Genomic DNA, 22,977 nt, shown 5'->3' on the forward strand with positions numbered 1-22,977 from the left:
TGAAGTCAATCGTATTCAAGAAAATATGTTTGAAAACGAAAAGTTTATTTCGCGATACAATACAATTAAATAAGCAAATTTTATTGTTTTTTCATCTATTTGAAATGTATATTTACTACACCAAACACGTACCTATCTCCGCGGTGTAAAAAAGTTAAAAATTTTAACCTACGTATTTTTACGTGTGTTACAATTTTGCGATAACGTAAGACAATGTGCAACTAAAATGTATGTACGCGCGTGCCTACGTAAAGTGATTATTACATTGCAAATATTTCATTATAATAATATGCTACTTCTCTCGTGCCTATATTTGGCATGTGGTTACAACATTACAATGTTGTATACTAAGTAAACATGCAACACGTTCGTGCATAACACACAAGCAATATGAATTCTCGCGCTATTTATATAAAAGCAAGAGTTATAACAATAATTTCATGCACTATATTGTCCGACAGTAACAAAAGATAAAAAAAATTTTATTATCTAGAGCGTTCTTTTGTCTTTAATAACAATATAACATTTTCTTATCCCTCTACTCTGATTAATTAATCCTCATCTAATTTTATTATATGCGTCTGCGACATTTCCTTTCAAGTTTAATATCTTTTAGCTGTTTATATTACTGCATTGAGAAAAAGTAGATTTAATTACTAATATTATCTTCTTTAATAGAAGACAATTAAAACTGCTCTTCGAGATATTATAATTAATGATGTTGAAATTTATTCTCGAAAATTTAAGTCACTATTGCGAAGATAAAAGAACGTTCTCTATGTGAATTCCCTATTGTACTTGTGCAAATTAATATAATTTAATGCAAAAAAAATTACCGTTTGATTAGCAGATATCGTTAATTATTTTTAATTGTAATTTATATGTTACATATTACATAAACAGATTTTATTAATCCTATTTTCAGCTTTTTTATATTTTATTGTAATGTATATTAATTTTTTTACACAATTAATTTTATATCTGTAATATTATGTAATATAAATATAAGAGATTATTGTTTATTATATAAAAATCCAATACTTTTTTAAAGATACAAATTACATCAAGTTAATTTATATGATTATAAATACGATTTTGTATATATATAATTTGGTTCTATCTTTATAAAAATCTAATTTTCAAAACTTTCATAATAATATTTGAAATAAAGTATAATAATAGTCATAAATGACATATTTTCATAAAAAGAGATAACTAATTTTAACATCGTGTCGGATATATCATTTCTGAGAAGCAAATGTTATAAATGTCGAGATTCTAAAATACATTGAATGAATCTTTCTATTTATAGATCAATAACATGAAAAATAGCTCTTAATATAACAGCCTCGGTATAATATCATATTGATAGAAGTTTTTATATTATAAAAAAGTTATACATTAATTAATTCTGTTCTTATATTACCACTATAAAGAGATCTCAGCGGAATTGGTTGCTAAGAGAAACACGTAACGAATCGTTATCCTCTACTCCTGCGTTTTTCTCGCGAGTTTCGACAGAACAGGTATAACTCTTTTAAATACATAAAATACTAATACAGTGATGGATAAAAAGAGACACTTTGAAATAACAAATTATGTGATGTTAAAAGATAAAAAATATATTTTATACCATTAAAAGCGTAATATATCTCGTATATTAATAATATGTACATAAATAAATTTTAAAGTTTATGCTCAAATAAACATACAATTTCTTTCGAATTTTTAAGTAAGTAAAAGAAGAATTGCAAAAAACAAATCATTCATTTTGGATAAATGTGAAAATGTATACTATAGGAAAGATTATAATCTTTCCGAAAGATTATATGTGTGTGACAGATTAAAGTCTTGTGAAATACCGACTGTTTGAAGTTAAGCTATAAAGTTGACATTTCTATTTGGCATTACGTTTTAAAACATGAAAATATCAGGCTATTTGTCATCTCTGAAATTATTGCAGACACAAAAAATCAATAAAAATTATGCGATAATTGCTCAACTTCTATATTTCGTACATTTTGTTGATATTCTTTATAACTCGATAATGCGATTTTATGGTCTAGTTGCTTCACGGTATTCTCGTGCCTGGATAAGTTCAACCAATTAACACGTTGAATGTCGGACCTACATAATTCGCTTGTCCCTCCGTCGATGCCGGAGTGAAATTTTCCCTATTAGATCCATATCTCGATAAGATATTATATTATGTAATTAAGTTATGCATAATTACCATGCTTAGTGTATTTATTACTTTAGACTATTACTTTAATATTGATTATATTTACAGAACTACCACAAATGTTACTTTTTACGAGTTTGATATGCATTTTGAGTTTGGTAGCCCCGGTCCTGGTGCGACAAGCACATTTAGGGCTGATTGTTCCAATCTATTGATAAGCTAACTAATAGTTAAATCATATGTCTATCTTTGTTTAATGTAAAAGATAAACAAAGACATATATATGATTTAACTATTAGTTTACCAACAGGTTGGAACAAAACCGGCCCTTAATGTGTTAATATTATTGGCTAATATAAATATGTAATCGGAAGCTGAATTATTCTCTGTGGTTGCCATGCATAGCATGTTTAATGAGATAGTTAATAAAAATTTTAAAGCAGAAAAGAAAACAGCGTCTAATAAAACATTTATTGAGAAAAAATATTGATTCTGCGCTATTAAAAGGAAATCTGAACTTATTTCTTCTAGATTTTTTATTTCATATTACGTACATATTTTCTCTTTTCAAAACAGTAAGGAAGTCTCTCAACCTTAACTTGACATTTGTATATTTTCATTTGCTCCTTTTTCGTGCTATTTATCCGCATTCGTATATTTAGCTTCAATTTACCAAGGGTAGAAGAATCGTGAAAAAACTTACCTAGCGTCCTAATTAAGTTTTATACGCATAACATTGCGTTCATTTTGTCTCGACCTTTCCTTTACCGTATCACAAACATGTTTACGTAAAATATTTTATGTGTAATGCGTTCACTTTTAAAATATCCTCTCTTTAATCACTGTAATACTGCAAACGGAGAAGCACTATATACAACGTTCGGTTAAGTATTCCGATAAAACTGCGCTCATTATCCCCGGCCGCTCTTATCTGAAAGTAAATGTACACGTGGATTCGCTACACATAGGCCATCGTGCTAATCGTTCTACGCCGGAACTCGCACTCGAAATTAATATACGTCTATACATCGAAAAAATACCTGAAGCTTTTTGAAGCTAAAAAGCAGCTATTTATATCGTATCATTTAAACAGATATGACATGACTCACATAAAGATTTCCGGGATAAACGAATGCACGTAATATGTAAAGATAAAATAAAAATTTATTCATAAATTACAAAATAATTGTATTTGTTGGATGCTAAAATTAAAATAAAATGTATTTTGTTGAAGAAACCAGCTTGACAAAAAATCGATAGAAAAATTGCTAAAAAAATTAATTTTTAAATAAAGATTTTATTTAAATTTTAAAATAATTATTATAATAAAACTAAATAATTATGTTCTTAATTTTATTTGTACATACCAATGCTTGTTAGTTTCAATTCAATACAATTTAGTATTATTAAGACATATAGTATTAATAAGACAAACGAGAGTTTTATGTTGAAGATAATAGGGAGTTTTTGCAATACCGTCTTTCAGATATCGTAACCGTATCTGAATTGTTCAGATACATTCACTATGTATATATCTGAACAATTGAGATACGGTTATTGTATCTGAAAGACGGTATTGCAAAAACTCCCTAATCTTAATAAATTCGCTTTTATCTCTTACGTTAATATTGTGCTATTATTATAACTGCATATATATAAAGAATGCGTTTGTTTCTCACCCCACTCACGTATTGCCTACAATACGGTATCATACACAAATGTCTTAGCTCTTAGCAAAGGTATTTTAATAAAAAGTGCGTAAATATATATTTAACTTAAAGATTTAGTGGTAAAAACGTAATAAAAAGTGATGTCTAGAAAATTTTGGATCTAGATTGTATATACCATAAGTAGGGCAAGAAACATTTGAATTTATCGAATGGCATTTTGTACAAGCTCTTCTAAGCCGGCTGCGTCGCCATTATCGATCGTTCCCATTTGGTTACACCTGCAATGCTTTTTTCACAACGGATAAAGTAGTACTTGAGTTACTAAAAACAATATCTCATTAGTATTTTAACAACGACATTAATAACGTATTATTACTAATAGATATAATGTTATTTTATAGATTGTCTAATTAAATATCAATATCTTTAAACAAAAAAATTCGAAAAATATTTCATTATCTGACTAATGTATATATTTTGTTTATGTATATATTTTATTATGTTGAAATGCAATAATATTTATTTTTTTGTTATTTATACTTAACTTCATTAATAATAATTTATAGAAGCGCAAATATTCTTCAAATTTCCTTCTTAGTCAGAGATAAATCCTACAGGTGGCAACATTAACTATTCCTAAGATTTCCTGCATTAATGATTAATCCGAATAGTCATATACACCTTCATACACATATTCTTAAGTGGTAAAAATTTCAGAAAAAGTTAAAGCAAGACACAATCTAATTTAAAAATGATAAAAAGAATAAGAATTACAGGCGTATACATGTATAATATAGATTGAGCAAGATTAAAAAAGCTAAAGCTAATTTTTAATTTCTATTTTTTAATTAAAAAGATCAAAGATTCTTCACACATTAAAATATTAAATCATTAGACAATTTTTTCTTCTTAATTGTGAAGTAGTTTTTTTATTAAGTTGGAACTTTGATGAAACAATTTTTTTTATGAAAATGCTAATATTTTATTAGGTTGATTTAATTGGGGTAATACCCAATGTATAAATATAAAAACAGTTGTATTTTGTTCGTGTTTATATAATAGCTTTATATTTTATTTTACAATAAAAGAATGCAAAGCCATACACAAGTTTAAAAATAATTTTTTACGGAAAAAATACTTTTTTGTTATATGTATTAAGCGCGAGAGATCTAATTTTAATTAACTAGCATGCAAGGGAAACCAGTGCAGTTTTAGGATATCAGATTTATTGTGTATTTATATAAGAACTTAATAATTTCGATATTATTTTGTAATTTTCCTTTCCGCAGATAATAAGCTAATAAAGAGCTAATGAATCCGTTTCAGATAGCATGGAAATCAAAATATCTACTTGGTGTTAAATTCGATAAACTCTTATAACATGTCTTAGCTTTAAAAATTAATTGAATAAAAAAATTTTTAATGTACTTGATGTTTTTTCTATATTTTATTTTACACAATAAAAAAATGCAAAGCCATACACAAGAGTTATTATAAAAAAGTATTTAAAACTTTTAAATACTTAAAATTAGCTTTTGGAAAGAAAGATCATCATAAATAATTAAGGTATTATATGGAATGCATTAAATAAGTTTGATATCCTGAAAATGCATTAATTTCCTTCGTTAGTTAATTAAAATACCAAATTTTTTAACAAAACTTTCTTCTTGTTTTATTTTTTGTGAAAATATGTCTAATTAGCTGCATAAGTATAAAATAGTTAATTATTTAGTTTTGTTATTAGTACATATATTTCGTTCATGTGTGTCTGTACGTATGTTCATGTATATGAGCCTTTTGGAACTGTAGTTGTGAGTTGTGAGCAGCTCTGGTGAACAGATTTTTCTACGCAAAATGTTTTTACTCAATGCAAGATACAATTCATTGTACATTCTACGCTTTTAACGTAAATTCAGTTTCATTCGGCATTGTAAATGTTGCATTATTTAAATATACTGTTTTGTATTGTTTTATTATTTTTTGCGTTCTATTATTCTCTTACTTTTACTTTCTTGTATTATTTTATAAAATGCAGCGCACACAATAAATTTTATATGCTGGCATACAGATTACATAACGTGTTTTTATTAACTTGGATTTTATTGTCAACGACAATAAATGATAATTTTTCAAAACTTGGGCACGTGATACGTAGTAATATGGCACGTAAACTTGTGGCTGCATTTATATACGTAAAACTCGATAAACTATTTGTTGCACCTGGTTATAAATTAGAGTTAAGGGGCTGGATAAATATGTGTTTTTTAACGAAACGAGTTATATCTATTGTCAAATTTATTTCCATCAGATTTAAGCGAAATGCCTAGATATCTTTATATATTATGCTCTACACTTGCTAAATAGTCTCGAAAAAATAGAATATCTTAATAAGAATAATGGAGAAAATCCACAAAAATAATTGATGAAGATTAATGAGATCATACTATAATTTTTATATTTTTGACAATATTGAATAAATATTCATCTGATTTGTTTACTGTAATATTTTACTTTTTTAGAATCGATAATACTATTGCAGAAAATTAGAAAAAAAATTGAAAACTAATTTGTAATTCTCTAAGTTGTAAAGCGTTAAAATATTTAAGCAATCGTTACTAAAACGAAGAAACTGCAGGTTGCCGATTGAATATCGCGGGTTAAGTGCGCGATCCTTTGATTGTATACCGTGTATCGTGTAAAATTGTACGCAGCGCGTTGAAACGGTATCTATTTACATGAACGCTTTACCATTTTCGCGATCCTTCGTCCATCTAGTTTCTCGATATGCCCGAGGATACGTGACCATTTTATTCTCTCCCACACCTCTTTTTCGTCGTATATTATAACGCTTTGAAGCCTCCGAAAACTAGGATAGCAAAATGATTGCGTTCTCTGCATCACGGTACGTTTTATGCAATAGATGTATCTTTTACGAACAAAACTATATATATATATATATATATATATATATAAAGAGAGAGAGAGAGAGACAAAACGTACATTTTAAATCGTTAATCATTAAGTTGCCTTACAATATTTCTTTCAAAAATAATTAAAAAAAATTTTTATTATATTATCCGATCTTTCACTTCTCAACATTATATCAACACTACTTTACTTTTATCATTCACATTATCACGAGTCATAACTGACTAACTAGAAACATTTAAAAACATAGCATGCTCTTTATCGATGATCAGTTAGACATTTAGCGCCTTTCATAACTTAACTTTTAAGTTTTATAAAAATAAAGTACGAATTAAGCTGCATTAGTAAGCCTCGTTTTTTACTTTGCTTTCTTAACTGTAAGGTACTGTGATATCAGAAGTGAGAAATCTTTTGTACTAATTTTTCTGAAGACAATTCTTTGTTGAAGAATAACAATTATGGAAATTGAAGTATTGTTTGCTATTGTTATCGCAGGTTTACATATGCATCTGTTTGATTGCATCTGTTTGATTGCTCAATATTTAGTTAATACAAATTGCATCAATAAATTAAATACTTTGTCGATATCGAATGCCTTTCAATTGAAACACAGTACATTCGTAAATTTGAATCGTAAAACATTTCGATTCGTAAATTTGTCTTGCAAATTGTTTGCTATTTTTTTTTTTGGAAAGTTAATAACACTATTAAAATTACAGTGAAAATAAGTGCAAAGTGAAAATAAAAGTGCCTTTGAGACGAGAAGACAACGTTAAATCTTTCTTTGATTTCTTATATAACATTTTAATATATTAGCTGCTTTTAAAAAGTTAATTATATGACAGTTTCAATAAATAATCATAAGACTATTAATCATTATTTTGTACTCTTCGGCAATGATAAAAATTATACTTAGAAAATGTTTTCAAGAGACTTATTTTATTTAATTATCTTTTTATTTAATCAAAATTTTCAATATTTAGTATTCGAATAGTGTGTAAAATTAGTTTTTATTTTAAATTTTCATTGAAAAAGACATCGTCAACGCGTATTTAGAGACTATAATATTACGTCTGTAAAAATTTTACACACAGTAATAATCCAATCGATTTTAAATTAAATACCTATCCAAATAAGAACGTTTAGTTTGATGCGTAATATCTAATTTTCAGATTCAAGTGATAGCGTGATACATTTTATACTGATTTATTTTCGAGATAAACTTTATAAAGTGCTATTATACGCCGCGCACAGTATCTGACACATACGAATTGATATTTTAATAGTCCGACTTTTTGTCACTTTAAACTATGAGCGAAACTAAAGTGTAAGTTTTCATGGTTAAAGCAAATAATAGAGTACCGCTATATACATGTATGGACATATATAGTTCTTCCTAGTTTAGATCATATAGTCTCGAGACCTAAAGAAGCCAAAGTAAACAGGACGTTCTTCCAAGAAAGAAAACTCTGCGTAAAATCTTTATTGTTGTAACTTTTTTGCTTTTACTGACAACGAGCTAATTATAAGGTACCTAATTAAATACTTGTGAAAGGTACTACATACACTCGCGTAAATATGTAAGAAACTCATAAAAGATTTTATATTTTTTAAACTTTGATTGGAAAGGACATCAGTAATTGTAATTAAACAAACTAATCATTGTGTGAAGAATGCAGATCTGGAAAACATTATACACAAGCATAAAAATAGAACATGCAAAGAAAACTATTTGCAATCTTGTTTCAATTGGCCAGTTGGGTCGAAAATAAAACGATTTATTTTAAAACTATTTGCTACAAAAATAAATGTAAGAAAATATATTTAATCCCTAATTATCATGAGCCTATAGTGAATTAAATTAAGAAATTAATTTGTATTCTGTAAATTTTAATGTAAGATATTACAATATTAACTTTATTTATAAAATTGAAAGAAGTTTTTTAATTTAAGTGAAAGAATATGATTTTTTAAAGAATGTGGAACGAGAATCTCCGAGACCAATCGTTTACAGAAAATATGAAACAGGGTATAAATTAAAAATTCAATTATAAATTGATCAGTTGCATAAAGAAGCATGCTTCTACATAGTGAATATTTTACCTCATGTTTTCCTACGTAAAACAGATTTTATAAATGATTGAAAGCAATAACACATTTAATACGGTTTATCCCGTATAATCTCTTTGTTAAAATAGCTTAGGAAAGAATTTAAAAGAGAAAATACTATGAAAAGGAAAAAGAATAAAAATACTGGGAACAAAATGTTTGTTATTACAGCTTAAAGTTTAATATGCATGATTAATATGCATTATTCCATATTTCATAATTTCTTTAACTTTCTGATGAAATGCCCCCCGCCTCGAGTTTACAAAATATTTATATACATAAAAACAACTAACAGAAGTAATTAATTTAGAGGAGTGTTCTCTGCTGAAAATATAAAGTATATAGCGTGCAAATCCAATAAGAAAGGCTTTTTAATCTCATTCCATTTTTCTTCATTTTCCAGCTAATCTATATGTATACATACATACATATATTATATATATGTAGGTCTAGAGGTATGTTCCGGGACTGTTTACGTTTTTTGAAATGTACAGTCCTGGAATATAACGCATATATATGTAATCAGATTCAAAAAATGTCCCGAAACGTGCCGTAGGACATGAATTTTTTCCAGGACAGTCCTGGAAACTGCCAAATGTCCTGGAATATACCGATGTAAAAATAAAAGTCCCGGAACTACTTCCGGACCTACATATATATAATATATATATATATATATATACTTATATATATATATATATATATATGTAGGTCGAAGTATGTTCCGGGACTTTTTTTTTTTACATCGATATACGAATATATCAGATTCAAAATATGTCCACGGCCTGGACATTTTTAGACGTACTAATGCATTCCGGATATATAAAAATAAAGTCCCGGACATACCTTATATATATAAGTAACAATATTACGTTAAAATGATTTCTAAAGAATAATTGACGCATATATTGTTTTCTAGGTGTAATAAAAAAATCATCATATATTATGTCCGCCGATAAATTTAAATTTAAACTTTAATAAGTTTTAAATGTTTTGTAGAAAGTTTATTTGTATTTTGCATCTTTTCCTGAAACACAAGAATTTAGAGAGGTTATTTATTATATAAAACAATTCTTTTATGACATTAATCAACGTTAATCTTACGATCCGTACTCGTTAATTAATAGTTTAGACGATGATATAGAAGAAAAGGGCTACCGTTGCTGTTGTGTTTTTTGTAATTACAGAGGCTTTGATGAATTTAAAGTTATGCGTTTATTAGCGAAAATTTAATAGCTCTTCTAATTAATAATTTATTCGGAATTAAAGCAAATTATACGTGCTGCAGACACGTAAATCGATGATAACATTTAATTTTTCAGTTAATTTTAAAACGGATGTTATTCGCTCGTTATTCACTTGAGCATATATCGTAAACGTGACTCAAAGTATGGAAAAGTTTGTTCAAACTTGTTGCCCTTTGACTTTTCACACGTGATAAATCTGAGGTGAGACAGTACGTTAATGCACGTTAATATACTGCGTTCTCAATTTCTCGACGTTTTGCTTTCATGGCAAGGTCTCGCAAGTTGGGTAAATAGCACATTATGGTTTGTTTCATATTTAAGCGAACCAGCATTTGCATGCACAAACGTCGCTAAATAACATCTCTTTCAGAAAATATAACTTGTTTCCTGGGCAATGGATATTATATTTTTGAAATAAAATGTTAATGAATTGTATAAAAAAAGTCTCTTCAAATTGCTTTAAAGATATTATATAAAATCTTTCGAATTATCCAAATAATTTAAATAAACATGCATTAAACTATTTTCTCAAATAATATTTGTCCGTCTCTTTGTGTGTCTCTTGCAAATATTCTATCACAACAATTATTAAGGAAGAATTTTATTTATATCGTAAAAGTTGGCGTAATAAAAACCATCATTCCGCGTTAACTGTCTTTTTATTTCATTGATATTATGATGATTGTGCGAATAGCATGTTCTTATTAACTTTTATAGACTATATCGTTATTGGAACATCACAAAGTATAGGTACACAACGTCTTACGATTATACGCCGCTCAGGCACCATGCCACAGCTAAAATGCCTTGTTTGTTTTATGCCCGCTTCTATCCGACCAAACGGCCGTAACGATCCGCAAATAACTCACCGAAATCCTTTTACTTTTTACTCACACTAGACTAATACACTTTAGTTGTTGCATTCTCTTTAGTTGTCGTTTCTCAAACAAGTTATTGTAATAGAAAAGATAATAAAAATAATTTTACATTTTTTATGATATAACTACATGCATTTGACAAAATGTTAAAGTTTGATTAATTGTAAAATTGCAACATTGTGATAATTAATTGTCAATTTACAATATGATAAAGCGCTTAATATGTATGGTAGTCTGAAGCTACCAGTTCTCTTGTGTATGAGCACACATAATCATATTTGTTCAAGTTGATAAATACATACAAATTGCAAAATACATACACACCAAAGGTAATATATATTTAAAATAAAATTCCGATACAAGTACACTACAATGTACAGATAGTCTACGTCAACTTGTTAAACAACATTGACCATTCTTGTGCAGAAAAATCGATTTAAATTACCAAGACCAAGGTAAAGCTTAGCATGTGTCTTGGCAAATTGATTCCAAGTTTAATTGAATCGATTCCAAGTCCAATTTAAATAAAACTATTTTAACTCAACTATTTTAATTTTTAAATCTGCATATTCCATTTAATTATTATTTTCAATTTTTCACGGAAAATGGATATTGAAATCTACGCCAATCAATTACGCAAACTCTATTATTGATCGATCTCACTTATTAAAACTCATGGATACTCTCTGACGTGAAAAATAAATATAGTCAATGGAAAAAGACCAATTCACAAAAAAAGAAACGTACCTACGCATGGTTTGCCTTCACGTCCTCTCGCTTCTATTCTTGTCTATTTCCAATGGTTCAACGTGTAAATAATCAATCACGAGCAATCAAGGAAATCTCGAACTAAATCTGAAAACCAGGACGTTCGAAAAACCAGGATAAAAAACAAGTATGGAACACTGATGTGCACGATTGCAAAATAAAGCAGCGAAGAAGACTATGTGCTTTGATATTCTACACTTGAAGATTGAGACTGAAAGAAAAAAAAATTGGCGACGATACTGGGAAAGTATAAGTGCATATGAGGACTCGATGTAAGTACGACTGATTCGTTAGCTGTTTCACTTACCATGGGAATTCTAATTGAATTCCAAGTGAATTTGCAAATGAAACGCCAAACGGCCGAGAGCAGTAGTTTAGCGACAGCTGATCGCGTTTCTAGAATATCTTCGCCGATGTCCCTCGAGTCAAGGGAAAACTTTACGATTGCAGAGTTTAATATGAATAATTTGTCATCGACGATACGGATTATTCAACAAGTGGGATCAACGAAAAAATGTCATTATCGGGGGTGAAACTTATTCTCATCTGAAACAAGATGCAAATTATATTAATTATATAATTTAAAAAATTATTTTTTAGCAACTTAATCCTGATTCCGTCCGAAAAACGCAATATTTAAACTATCTGCGTAAAAACTTACAAGAAAATTCTGGATAAAAATATTTTGATTAATAAAATACTTTATAACTACGTTTATAATGTGTACTCTACGATAATCAAAATAATCGATGTACATAAAAAATAATGTTCCTATTGTTCAGTAAGAAACTACAAAAATGGATCTACAAATTTTATCTAAAACTATTAATCAGATTGCAATTGCAGATTGACATTTCAAAATTAAATTATAATTCTTGTGTGATATATCCTTTTTCATACATGCACTCTCTAGATTAATACTTTTAATATAGTATAATATTTCTACACAAATAAAATATAAATTATAATTTTTATTTCTCTCTTTTATACGGGTAGAAGTATGTGAAGAATATGTTATAATTAATTCATAAAATTTTATACAATATTATTGTAAATTATACAAAACTTAATATGTCTACAATGTCTGCATTTAAAATTAATAAAACTAAAAAAATTTTTTGTTACATTAATAAAAATATTTTAGAAAAAGTTAATTTTTTTCAGACTTAAGTCAGAGAAAGATTTCTCAATTCTATTAAAAAGGAGCTTTTTAGTAAAGCTTGCTACTTACTTATGTAAATTCGATTTATTGTTTTATCCTGATAAATAGTTTAACCAAAATTACACAAATCAACTAACTAATGACACATGCAGTTTAGTAATAATAATTATATTGCATACGTCAGATTCTTTTTGTTAATTGCTTTTCCCAGAAAGCAGGATTTGCTACGCCCTGAAGACTGGTAAAGCGGGAAATATGTAGAGTATGATGAGATGAAGAGAGAAAGATGGAAGCTTGGTTGCACCGTATTTTGCGACTGCGTCGAATGGACGTGGATCCTCCGTGAACTCCAGATTCCCTTCAGTTTACGCTGCGCACCCGATCTGATATCCCGAATTGATACCCCGTTGCTATACTTTACAAATTCATATTATACTTTCCTCTGAGGCGTGAAACTTTTATCGTGTGTTTGATTAACATTTACTGAAGAGATACTTTCTTTTTAGATAGATACAAAATTCCCGATCTCCAAAATCGAAATTAAAGTATCAGTGCGGAACTTCTTCTTGGAAAGAATCTCTCGATTGCTCAGGTATATATTACTATAAACATTATAAACTAATATTTTATTAAAATTTAACACAGTGATTACGTTCTCTATTTTGTGTATAATTTATAGTATGTATAATTTATACTATAATAGTGATAATTCCTATAATTTCGAGTTTGTTAATCTAATTTCTTAATTGTATTTGCAATTGTGATCTCAACGACATAAAATAATAAAATAATTAAAAACAAGAAAATATAGAATAATTGTTGCAGAAACATAATCAAGAAAATCGTGTTTTAATAATAACCGCTAAAACTTAATTTAGTCTTCTTTCGAAAAAATGCTTCAGTTTTACAAAATAAAAGATGGAAGAAGAAACTTAGAAAATAAATATATTTTAAAAATTACTTTTTGTTCTTAATATCTGAATCATTGATAAGATACTCGCGCAAACAAGATAACTGCACCTTAAACGAAATTTTGATTTTACTTAAATTTTAATCATGTTTGTATCAAATGCAAAAAAACTTAATATCAACGATAGTGTGAACAATGCGCTCAAATTGATTTTTTTTTCTTACGTCAGATTATATGATTTTTATAAATTCTTAACAAATTTTTCTAACTTTTAATTTTCTATTTGTATATGCATGTATGTATTTTTACAAGTACGATCTATAATATCATGATACTTTTTGTGGAAATATATCTTATAAGAATTTGAGTTTTCTATTGTATTCGTAAGAAACAATATTATACATTTTAATACATAGTGCTGTTGCTTTGTTACGTATAATTGTTTTAATTTACTCTCTTAAGTAAATTATAATAAAATATAATTAATAAGGAAATGTCATTATTTGGAGTTAAATTTTCAAATATCCGTTACAATTTAATATAATGCATTTGATGATGTACCTATACAGTGTCAATTTCAAGCTTCCAGTTTTTAATTGCTAGTAAAATATTTCTTAATTGCTACAATTTTAACAGACAAATAAACTTTGCTTAATTATGAATAGCTAAATTAAGTATCGATTGACATTTCGAGTTTATGTATCATTTTCATTATGTTGGTAGACTGAAGATAGAACGAAGTGTGCGATAAGATTATATCAAAATCTGCTACATTTACGGATATTAAAAGCACATAGTTATGTTACGTGTCCGCACGTTTTTTGATATCCGCATTTTTATATTTTTTAACATCGTTTTGATATCGTTTCTATCTCTGATTTTATATACCCGCGTGAGATTTTCGAAATAAGTGTTCGTTTAAGGATATCTGCATATATGCGCAATGAAAAAAAATATTACAAATAATGGTTTTGAATTTGTTCAAAATACGTATCATTATTATTATTCTTTACAATTCAATTCGTGCTAATACCCTAGTATGCTCGTCTGGATGAAACAATTAATGCAGCAGCGAATTTATTGTCGTTTTAAGTTATAACGATGTAAATAAATAAAGTCTTTGTCTTTTTATATCATATAATAATATATATAAAAGAAATTGAAATAAGAAATTGAAAGGAAATTGTCCAAATAATTTAAATCAATATTCTTTTTCACTTTCTCGCGCACATGATTTTTCCAATTTTCCAATATTGAACATTTTCATATATAATCGCAGCTTTTGAGAAATTTTTCATTCAAAACAGTACAACAAATATTGCCTCAAATATTGAATTTCTTAATTACTTTTAGAAACAAAACATTAGTTTTTTAAAGATTTAGTAACTTAAAATTAGTCATTTATTATATTAAATAATTATTTATTGACTAATTTACTGATTAATTACTTATCAAATTATGCAGAAATATGATAAAATCGTATTCAAATTAAAGCTTTAATTAATTAAATAATTAATTAAAGACTAATAAAGATAAGTATATTAATTTATCTCTAGATTTTCCTGCGCTAGTATATATAGAATGGGGAAAGGTATAAATATTTGCTATAAATACCCACAAGTACGATATCAGTAACTAGTTCAATATTAAGCAACTTTAGTAATGCTTTCAAGTCAGTTGCAACGATCACTAGGTATATGGTGCCCGTCAAACAGAAAGTTTCGATAGACCCAAGACAACATAGTTAAATGAATAGTTGCTATCACTGTTTGATACATGCAATTTTCTTTTGATCGTTGTTACGCGAGAGTTTCGATTGTTCTATTACTCTGTTCTACCACTTTCTTTATAGATTCCGCAGCACGTTCTTGCACGTCTCAGCACATTTTGAAACGCAATTTAAAACAAAGGTTTTAACGCTTTTTATTATTAAAAAATCCTCAAAATATCATACGCTTAAATTCCTCAATTGATTTTTGGAAACAAATTAAAAAAAGATAACATGAATTATGAAGAAACATTCAGTTTTTTACAGATTAAGTATAAATTTTAAAAGATTTAGTATAAATGAAAGATTAGTATCTATAAATAAAAGATTTAGTATAAATTTTAAAGATTTAGTATAAATTAATAATTAATTACTTATTAAATTAATTATATCTTTTGATAACAAATGACATTAATTATATAAATAAAATGTGTTATTTTTTTAACAGTAAATAATGCGATACCTAATAAATATTCTTAACATTGTTAACTTAATTTCTAATTTTTAATATACTTAATATTTTAATAATCTCAAAAATATGATTATTTTTTGCTTGCATTTATGACTACGAATTAATCTCGCGAGTTTCAGCCAGCGGATTAAGCGCGTTAATTGCGAAGACATTCTCAACACTTTGTTGAATTTTTGTTGCTGCATTTTTCTACTGTACTAGATGGGTCTAGGGGTCACTGGTCCTCAGGGAAACCGTAAATATTTAATATTGTTACAACATTTATTTGGCACTCTTGTGTTATAAAGTGAATTTGAAAAAGAAATAGTAGATATAGTAGCAAAACAGATAAAGTTGTAAAACAAAAGAGAATGGCATTATGATAAGTGACTTAGGACACTGCTCGAGTGACTTCATACTAGGAGAATTTAGTTTACATAATAGGAACGTGACGTGTAAAGCAAATTCATATTCTGAGACTTTGGTAGGTAGTACACATTAAATGCTGCTCGCTATCTTAACAGAGAATACGTTATTAATGTTATTAATGACAGAGTGTTCTGTTGCATCCTAGAGAATGTATCTAATCTTCTCTCAAATTTCTAACGATACTTAAAGGTAAAGCTATCGACCTGCGGTCATTACAATGAAATATTATAATTTTAGATAAATATGATCTTTAATAATAATTAATACATTCTAATTATAACATGTAGCCAGCGATCCTAATTATCTGCGATTTAATAATGTTATTTGAATTACATAAAAAAACTGTGATAAGATATACAAGAAATATCTCTTAATACACTTAAAATTTAATTTTATTTGCAGATTATATTTTTTTAACACGAAATGGTTTCACTTCGTTTTAAAATTTTAATATTGCTTAATGAAAATAGTTAAAATATTTTTTTAATTATATATAATAATTAATTATTTAAACAAATGTGAGTAAAAGAATATTAGGAAAAGAATGTTTAATCGGGCAATAATAAAACTATTTAATTGGTAATTAATTGCATGATATAAATGTATTTTGAGAAAGTAAAACGTTTTGCGTATTTATATGCGCGTATACCTACAAGAATGAAGAAAATGCATCAAGTGGCATATGGAAATCTCGCGGAATCGAGGTTACGCGGTTTTTTATTGTTCGCAGTTGAGAGTTTGATCCGACTTTGTATTATGAAAATACCGTTGGATTTCTGGTCGCATCATTAGTTTTCATATAATTTCGATTGTAAAGTCTAGAAATAATTGTACGTAATTCCTTCAGAATAGAACGAAGTTCTCTAACATATAAGATGGTTTCTGATAATAGAAAATGAACTTGTGAGCATATATTTATTTATACACATGTATACATCCTATGTGCTTTATTTTCATTATATATATCGTGCTACGGAGGCACTAACTTTTGATTTGTAGCTCTCGTTGCAGATTCAATCTTCGTTTGAGAATGTTTCTTACTAAAGTAGAGTTCAGTTTTCTTATTGAAATAATAGAGTTTTTCTTATTATATCTTTATTATAGTATCACATATTTTTACGCTTTACGTTGTATATCGTTTTGTTGCACAATTTTTCTTCTTGTTACAAATATTTCGTACAAAGTAACAAATTTTAACTGTCAGAGAAATTTTAAAAACATGTTACGGTAAATTTTAAATTGTTGTTTGAAGTGATGCTAATAATATTGCCTGATGTTTGCATATCTTGCTTTGAAACATTATGGAAAACGCAATTAACTATTTTTTTTATATAGATGCGATTTGCATTTTTTTTAAACGCATTGCATTTATAACGCAACGGATGTCTGCGTATGTAAAATTATATTTTAAAATACGATTAAAATGCAACCACCACTTGCATGAGTACATAAACTAAGCTGTAATTTGATAATGGAAATTGTCTCGTTGTGCATATGTTTAGCAACTCTTGTAAAATGTATACAAAGCTCCTTCACTAAAGCGCGAATAATATGCAAATTGAATGATTTGAGAGATTCTCCAGTTGCCAAGTGACTAATAGATAATGCTATTTAAAAACCACATATTACATATCATTGCATATCAAATTTTTATTCTTTATCAGAAGCGCATAATCAAGAAGAGGGAAAATGATTTAATTAAATGTAAGGAAAGTCTATTATAATATTTATTATATTTGCTATCTTCATTAATATAATGAAACACATACAAAAGTAATTTATATTATATTTACAACATCTTGTGTTTACAAATATGTGCTATACAAATATAATTCGTAAGAAATTATACCATATTGTACTGCGTTCTCTAGGGTGTGTAGCCAACTAAACTACAATAGAAAGAGAAGTTATATCGTTGAAAATGGTCTCTTATACCGTTGCTGTAAGCAGTTCTCTATTACATTTCTCTTAACTGAGCGACCTTATATGTCCCTACGCAATCTCTGTGCGCACAATCAATATAACACAACGTGTGAAAGCTGTTCTTTTATTTCTATCACAACTTTTAGAAATTCTATTTGTCATCTTTTGTTAATATTTTCTAAATTTCTTTCTTAATGTAATCTTTGCACACACGTGAGGTTTTTGCATCGTGAGTAACATTTTTGATACTATATAGAACATTTTTTATACAAATCTAAAGAGAGAACGAAAACTCTATCTATAATATATAAGACGTATTTCATTTCTTTTTCATCAAAAAGTTTGACACATGACGACATATTGCAATTGGCTCACGTATTGTTTGACTGCGAATACTAGATGAGTTTCATATATGTTACTGTTATTAAAAGCGACAATGCAGCATTGACAAACAAAATGAAATAACATCTCGTTGCCATGTTGATCAGTGCGTTTTAACAGAATTGCCATCGGCACGATACACTTCGATCGAAACCATTGGAACGCAATGTCACCTTTGAGTCGATTGCACTTCATATCGCAGTAAACTGAATTAAAAAATTCGAAAACATCGCGTCTTTATTTCCTATTACAATACTTTACAAAGGAAATGAAAATATAAAGTAAAAGTACAGATTAAAGACATCGAGGATCGACTCCGAGTTTATATTAAGCAAAAATTTATATCAAATTGGTCACAGAATTTATATATATAAAAAACTGCAATGGGATGTGTATTCTTATTCACTGGAAATACCATTCTCAATTTATCTTTCCAGAAAAAAAGGAGAATCTGTTCGTGAAGTTACTGAAAGATTCCTCTTTAAATTCGTATCTCTTTCTTTCAAATATTATAATAATTACCGATGGATTTCTCGGCAGAGAATTGAATACCTAATATACTCGATGCTTTTTTTGCGCCTCTTACTTATACATTTTATCCAATAAAATTTCATTATCTATTGAGCTCGAATTCTCACGGTTTTCGTGCCATTGAAAGACGATACGCTCGTATCAATGACGTTCATGCTGGTTAACCACTGAGCTCAGTTTGGAATTGGTTCCTCGTCGATTCTGTCTTGATAGACATAAACCGTAATTCTAGCAAGAAAGTGGCTTGATATGTATTGAGTTACCATTGTTGTGCACAAATTAGAACAATAGCATTAAATCACAGTGTCCTGCAAACCTTTGACAAAGCGATGTGGGGTTCACCGATGCATATATTTAACTCATTGTTTACAGTAAACATATAAACAGGTTGCTCTTGAATTTGACTGAGGTGATATCGCTGCCGGTCCGTTTGTGTAATTTGCATTACAAATACAAAGATATGTTTATACATATACCATATTGTAAATAAATAATGCAGAGAATTACAAATATGTTAGAGATTCCAATCCAATTAAGAGAATGATAATTATATAATTATTAAATGAGCGTATAAATGTGAAAATGTTGAAAATGCAAATTGAAGAGACAAATAAACGAACGTATATATTTATTACTATTTAAATTTTTCTTACATCTACATATAGGTACATTTTATATTTTTTTTTCTGTGATGCAAAACGGTTTATAGTGTCCTATGGTAATTTTTAACAATTTTTTTCCACGTTTTACAATTTTTTTATGATAATTGCGTCACATTGCATTAATTTAATAAATCTTTGTGTTTTCCTTATCTCCTAATGACAGATACATTTCTTTCTTCTTAATCATATATATTTGTGAAAAATATATTCTTCTACATTGGCACGCATGATGGCTACACTCAAATTATACTCAATTTGTGTCATTTTTAATCATTGCTATACGTCGTCACTGCTCCTACTCAATATGTCAGTAATTTAACTAAAACAATACTAAAAAAATGTTAATTTAACTAAACCAATGGAGTTAAAATAATGCTGTATTGTGTTAAAATAATAAATTTTGACATATATGGTAGTTAAAAATAACAAAATGTTATTTAACTCAATGTATTGATTTGAATTTTATCCTTTAATATATAACAGTGTAATTCAGTTAACTGCTTTCAATAACGCCTACGCGAAATAATGTTATTAGATTTAACATAATTTTCCAAGAAATATTCTGATAATAAATTGTATTTATATATAATTATTTCCTCCGTGAGAAAATATATATCTCTATGCCAACATTTCACAGATTAAATTAATTAATCAGAAATATAACAAGAATTAATATTAAATTACTACAACGGGTAATATAAACACGTAGAAATAAAAAAATAGGAAATTGTTACCACATATTGTAAATTTTTTTCTTAATAGTATCTGGGCTGTGTACGGAAACTTTACTTGAGTGCACACCAGCGTCGTTCTGTCTTTGTTCAATTTTAAGTAAATAACAAAGATAGAACGACGCGGTGTGCACCCGAGTAAAGTTTCTGAACGCAGCCTTGGTAAGGTCTTTTTATGGGATTACAAATATTTGTTTGTAATTTAAATTTGCGAAGTCTGATTCTTGATATAAGTTTTGCTAAACAAGCTATTTAACGAATAACAACAGAATACTCATCTTCAGACCCAAGTCTTTCAATATTATTTTTGCCTAACCGGACAAGAAGAAAAAGAGACTTATTGATCATGACCTCATTGTCTCGGATGACTTGCCGTACATAACAAATGTGATTAATAAGACTGCGCTCAGATATTGTCAGTACTGAAAATCTGTATTGTACGTCACGTAAACTATTATAGATTTTCAGTACTGACAATGAATATCGGAACACAGTCTAAGTCAGATCAGTCATCTCATATGTAATTCAATATTTAAAACATTAGACTGAAAATATTAAACAAAAAAATTCTATTGTAAAATAATATTAAGTATATTGTTAAAATAAAACCAATATAGACACATTGCTAATGTTTCGATTACAAGACAGATTTTTAATAAATAAATAATTAATTAATTAATTGAATATAATTAACTAATACTTCATTTTTCAGCGAACAATGGTTTCAGAGAACACAAAGAAGAAACGCTTTTAAAAATATCACGTCTAACAAAAGCCGGAAGCGATAACAATATAGAGTGACTTTAAATTCTCTGTGATCTTTAAATTGTCGATGACACACAGCGATAAAAGATACAAAGATTGCATTGCTGTCTTTGATGTGATATAAACGAGTGAAAATATTTCTGTTTACCCGGAGGTGGGAAATAAATTTAAATATTTTAAAATGAATGCAATATGACATTGCACTGAATTAAATAATTATCATTATCAGTATAGTATTTTTGTAATAAACAGACTATTATAATTTACTTTTTATTATATTTTTGGCGATTTCTTTAATTAAAAAGAATCTATCTTAAGTTTCTGTAAGCATGAAAGATAATTTAGCGATGCAGCTTTACATATTTACAGCAGCGATATAAATTCTAGTAATTACTACATCACTAAATCACTTCTTTATCCGACAATAATCTCGTAAATCTTTTGCGGATTAAATAAGTAACAGTTTGCATGTTCAGACACGATCTGAAAAATAAACCTTTCACGGTTATAAACATTCCGCAGAAAGCTTTTATATTGTAGAATTATGCCATTTAATCTTATAAATAATTGATATATTTAAATATTAATCTGCATTTAATCAACTGAAAAAATATCTAATGTATATAGTGCAAAGTACGGTACAATTACCCATAAAATGTCTTATTTTATTTTAGCAGATTCAATAAGACGTGATTTATCGATTTAACTTGATTTACGTAGTTGTAGTTAAAAGAAAGTTCAACTAAAGTACGAAAAAGAGAAAACTAGAAAAGCTTTGCATCCATAAAAAGCTTAAGGTAAGTTTCTGGACGAATTACGCTGCTATTCTCAGAGTTAAAATTGATTCGTAGTTCGCAAGTAGTTGGCATGTAACTTATTGATAGACCGTAACTTATGTGATGGTGCTTTGGCTAATGAAAGCTCGGGTGCACATAATAAAAGCCATGAGAGGCGAAACTGAGAGGTGAAATTAGTGAACGATGTACGAATATGCCAAAGTTTCGTAAATAATTCAAAAGTTATATTAAACTCACGTCGGTGGCTGAAAGTACATTTCCGGCTTTTACTCTTTGAATAGCAACTTCTCCATTAGCAGAACACTTTTTTGAACATTTGCAATTCGGTATGGTATAAACAAATTATTCTTCCAATAAATGTCCATTTGGAAGTTTCCCCCTTCTAAAAATTGATTACAATCAAATTTTAAATGTACCCCTAGATTAAAATTATAGGTCAATGAACATATGAATATGCTAATTGGATCAAATATTCGGCGACAATTTGGCGGTGTAGGGTAGAATAACGGGGGAAAAGCTTTAGATGTTTACTTCAGCAGTGCACACTGTCGATATTAATGAAGATGATTCTCATTATGCTGTGTTGTTACAAATTAAATGAATGTGAAAACTACTGTATAACTCCAAAAAAAAAATATATCAATATAGCAAGATAAAAATTTATGCATATAAAATTTATGCATAT

The 22,977-nt window shown here is 27.9% G+C and overlaps 2 protein-coding genes across 6 annotated transcripts in view; one reads left to right on the forward strand and one right to left on the reverse strand.

Moving 5' to 3' along the window:
* LOC139820620 (neuromedin-B receptor-like) overlaps positions 1-22,977 on the forward strand; it is a 96,884-nt gene that overhangs the window by 46,313 nt on the left and 27,594 nt on the right. For 2 of the 4 annotated variants that reach the window (XM_071791022.1, XM_071791023.1), the window contains exon 1: positions 13,327-13,536. The exons of the other annotated variants lie outside the window; for them this stretch is intronic. The gene's annotated coding sequence lies outside the window, so the exon portion shown is untranslated. Of the gene's footprint in view, positions 1-13,326; positions 13,537-22,977 lie in introns of those variants that run through there. 4 annotated transcript variants of the gene reach the window in all.
* LOC139820622 (neuropeptide CCHamide-1 receptor-like) overlaps positions 1-22,977 on the reverse strand; it is a 63,615-nt gene that overhangs the window by 33,961 nt on the left and 6,677 nt on the right. Inside the window, exon 1 of one of the 2 annotated variants that reach the window (XM_071791028.1) lies at positions 2,886-3,070. The exons of the other annotated variant lie outside the window; for it this stretch is intronic. The gene's annotated coding sequence lies outside the window, so the exon portion shown is untranslated. Of the gene's footprint in view, positions 1-2,885; positions 3,071-22,977 lie in introns of those variants that run through there. 2 annotated transcript variants of the gene reach the window in all.

Source organism: Temnothorax longispinosus, chromosome 10, assembly GCF_030848805.1.
Source record: "Temnothorax longispinosus isolate EJ_2023e chromosome 10, Tlon_JGU_v1, whole genome shotgun sequence".
NCBI classification, from domain to species: domain Eukaryota; kingdom Metazoa; phylum Arthropoda; class Insecta; order Hymenoptera; family Formicidae; genus Temnothorax; species Temnothorax longispinosus.